Source organism: Poecilia formosa, unplaced genomic scaffold, assembly GCF_000485575.1.
Source record: "Poecilia formosa unplaced genomic scaffold, Poecilia_formosa-5.1.2 Scaffold315, whole genome shotgun sequence".
NCBI lineage: Eukaryota > Metazoa > Chordata > Actinopteri > Cyprinodontiformes > Poeciliidae > Poecilia > Poecilia formosa.
This window is the reverse complement of record NW_006800254.1, coordinates 86,560-90,366: the sequence shown is the minus strand read 5'-3', so window position 1 is coordinate 90,366 and position 3,807 is coordinate 86,560. Positions and strand designations below refer to the sequence as shown.

At 36.2% G+C, this 3,807-nt stretch overlaps 1 protein-coding gene and 1 long non-coding RNA gene across 5 annotated transcripts in view; one reads left to right on the top strand and one right to left on the bottom strand.

The window, feature by feature from the left end:
- Positions 1–3,807, bottom strand: part of LOC103152547 (MICOS complex subunit mic25a-like) — a 102,027-nt gene that overhangs the window by 28,921 nt on the left and 69,299 nt on the right. The window lies entirely within an intron of this gene.
- The window catches only part of LOC107833046 (uncharacterized), a 15,123-nt gene continuing 12,156 nt past the window's right edge, over positions 841–3,807 (top strand). Inside the window, exon 1 of the long non-coding RNA XR_001658757.1 lies at positions 841–852. This is a non-coding gene — a long non-coding RNA (uncharacterized LOC107833046). The remainder of the gene's footprint in view (positions 853–3,807) is intronic.

Here is a 3,807-nt window from a genome sequence, read left to right as displayed (position 1 = left end):
GTAGCCTGCAAATTCTTTGGTGGGGGGCGGTGAGGGCCCGGGATAAAGGCTGGGGGGCGCTGGCCCAAAAAGGTTGAGAAACACTGGTCTAAATAACAAAACAAGCAATTACAGTGGATAAAAAATATTTAAAGAGTTGAATAACAGAGAGATTATCTATCTTAGAAAGTGAACCACAAAATGTGATAAGAAGAAATACCTTAAGATTTTTTTATAACAATGGATGGCGGTGATAGTTCGCTTATAATTATACAAAAAGACTTAAAGGAAAAGTACAGTTGGTAAGTGTTTTGTACATCCCTAGATTGTTTTTGCTCACTTCTCAATAAAATAAATATAGAAATAAAAGGATTAAAATTATTTTTTTTTTCACTTGCAGATAACTTAAAATTTTGAACAAATTTGTTTTGATCAACTTTTTGATTTGCTTTGTCAAACCCATTTGTTTTTATTTTTGCATAAAAATAAATTAATTAATTTGCTGACATTCATTACTTTGCTTTAATGTTTTTTTCTCATCAGAATAATGCATTCAGATGCTGCATTGTTATTTCTTTACATCTAGAACTCACCTATGGTCATGAGATGCATGTATTCTCTAAAGGAACAAACTATGAACAACATAGGCTGAACCAAGCTGCCTCCGCAGGATGGTTGGACTCTTATTTAGGAGATTAGCTGTTTGTTAGCAGCTCAGTGTAGAGTTGCCAGTTACTGGAAAGGTGCCAGTTAAAGTAGTTTAGGAAACGGGCGTGAAAGCCCTCCTGTAGAGGCTTTTTTAGTTGGAAGTGGTCTGGGAACATAGTATATCTCACAGCTGGTTTGGGAGTGATTCTGGAATTCTTTAAATAAGTCTGATGAAGAGTAGAGAAAGGTCTTTGGATCTCAGCTAAAGTCAATCTCACAAAAGATGGACAGATGGACAAACAAAGGAACAGATTTTTTACTAAAGTTTTTATGTAAAAGTTGTGATTTCACCCAATGACACATTGTGGCAAAACACGAGGACCTAACCTAAAAAAACAAGACAAAAGAAGGGGACAGAAATAACGAAATGAATACCAAAATGAACAGCCCTGTTATTTTGCTAAATCTTTGAATTGCCCGATTGAAAAATATACTCCACAGAACAGATGATGCAAGACAGATAAGCAACAAAAGAGAAAGAGTAAGAGCAGATAATGATGCCTTGTGGAGATTGGTTGTGATTGGCTGCACAGTGATCAATGCCAGCATGAAAGGAGGCAACACTGATAGTTTATGACAAGGGGAACAACTACCAACAGTATGAAAATAAAATCAATAAGTCAACTGCAGAGAAGGGGGAGGAAAAATGAAAAACAGACAAAAAAAAGAGAGAGAAGGAGAGGGGGTACGGAAAAAGTCGAACAAGAGACAAAACAGAATACAGCAAGAAAGACAAAGACCAAGAGCAAAAATAGAGTTTTGGACAGAGAAAGGAGGTAAATACAAGATGATGGTAGGAGGAGAGGAATTGTCAAAAGATCTCAATAAAAAAAGCTCAAAAAAGGCAACAAAAGAGCACTAAATCTGACAAGGTATTGAAACTTTCAAACGAATCCTGAGCAGTGACGTAAGAGTACTTTTAAATGTGTCCCTTACGATATTAAGTTCTTAAGAGGTGTAAAAAATCTACAACAATCACCTAGATAGGTGTGAGGTGGATTGTTTTAACTTATCTTCTGGTCAATACAGCTTATCTAGGGTTTTTAGCAAAGCACTGTGTCCCTTTTTTATATTACATGTTCATTTAAGATTTAATGTGTTATTTTGATAATTTGATAGCTATCACCAATTTCTGACCTATGGGTGTGGGGCATGTCCACTTCTCCCTAATCTCTGAAAAGCCTCCAATCATTTTGATCTACCATCTTTAAGATAGCTCATAGTCATGAGAAGCAACAACAATCAGAAGTCAGAGTTTTAATTTTGTGTGATGGTCTGACAAAGTCGATAATTAGAGCCAAAAACATTGACTGCAATTTATAAATTAAACAAAAGTTATTGAAAAATCAAAAGGATAAAAACGCTCCACAGTGAGACACTGGGATAGCTTGCTAATAGACAATTTGCTATCTGCAGTATGTTTTTGCTTGTTTCTCTCCCTCAAAAGTCCATTACTCCCAACAATGCTGATCTTTTTTTTCCAAGTCAACAAGTGTAAAATTCAGTTTGGAAAACAACAACAAAAAAAATAAAAAATCAACTGTCGTCAAAAAAGTAAAAAAAAAAAAAAGAATAAATCATGTTACTCTGATTGGATTGGAAAGCAGAAATATTATCCCTCTGATCACTGCATAAGGTGTGTAGACCTTCAATGGGAAGTGCTCAGCATGGTTCCTAGAAGAAGAATAAGAAAAAAAAAAACCCTTGCTATGGCTAAACTGTCCCAATCAGAGGTTTAAGCTTACCGTGCTGCTGGCTAACGAGCTGTGGAGTGTGGCATGGCACAAGTAAACCAGGCTTTTCAGTTTGATTTGATTTTTGCAACCTTTGATTGTGATCAATGTGTTCAAGGAAGATATCTGATAAATTATGAAATAAATCCTACTTGCTGGAAAGCTTAATGACATGAATTCTTTTGACTGCAGCAACAAAGAAAAGCTAAAAAGGTTGGACTTCATCAGACAATGCGCAAAAATGTTATGTCACTTAAAGTACCGACAGTGTACATACACAGACTTTTACCAAAAAAACATCATGGAAACTCATCATCTGACGGCTTGTTATGCCTAAGAGGGATGCAAATCTAATGGTAATTGATCATGCACCCAAAATAAATCCAAAATAAAGTGCATAACCATATCAATATGACGGGTAACAAGATCTCACATCTCTGGTAGATTTAGAGACGTTTGTCATTTCAGCTCAGAAAACAACTTCTTTGCTGAATGAAAATAGTTTTGAATTCTCATTCAAGACATTTTCCAGAAATGTTTACCACAGACTTCATGAAGCAACTGAGATATTCGCTGGGTTTGTGAATTCTTTGAGTTGATCAACTAACGGTGAGAAGTACTCAACATCACCAGAATGTGCCAAGGTGGTTTTACAGAAACACACTTCCTGTGAAGAAGAATTGCTTCTTCACCATATTCTCCAAGGACTAGGTTGTTTTGCTCTTTTAATATTGTGGATGCAGCTAAACGTATCAACCATGTAGCAGCAATCAATGAGCCTGCTCTGAAATTCTCAAGGTAAACTAAACATGTTCCAGAGCACATTTTGCTCAGGTCTGGTGTTCCGTGGATTCTACCCAAACACACCTCACTCTCACTCCAGCTGTGAGAACGAGACTCTAGAGTAGATGTCCAAATTATGTTTTTCATCAATATGGACAGTACTGATGAACTGCAAATTGTTGCTTGGATGGAATATTTAATGGCTTGTTAAACTTTTGTTACATATCTAAAATTTTTGGTATTTAGCTGAATAGGAAAACAGAATTAAATTTGATTTCAACACTTAGTTCTCTAATTCAGTGATTTGCAAACACAAAGTACACAACGTTTTATCCCAGATTCTTCTGGACTTTGACAAGACTATTCTAAAATATGAATATCATTTTATGTAAACCAGGGTTTCCCCCAGTGTATTATAAGCCTGGCGGCCCGCCATGCTTTACTAGCCCCGCCGCCAGGCTAAGCGTTGCTTGTTTACATTTCTAGGAAAGGGGAAAAAAAAAAAAAATCGTTTTTTTTTTTTGTTTGTTTGTCTTTAAAAGCCGGGCTGCAAGCGTCTCTTTTGCTCTTAGCATTTCACTAGCAGAGCAGATTGATCCTTAAG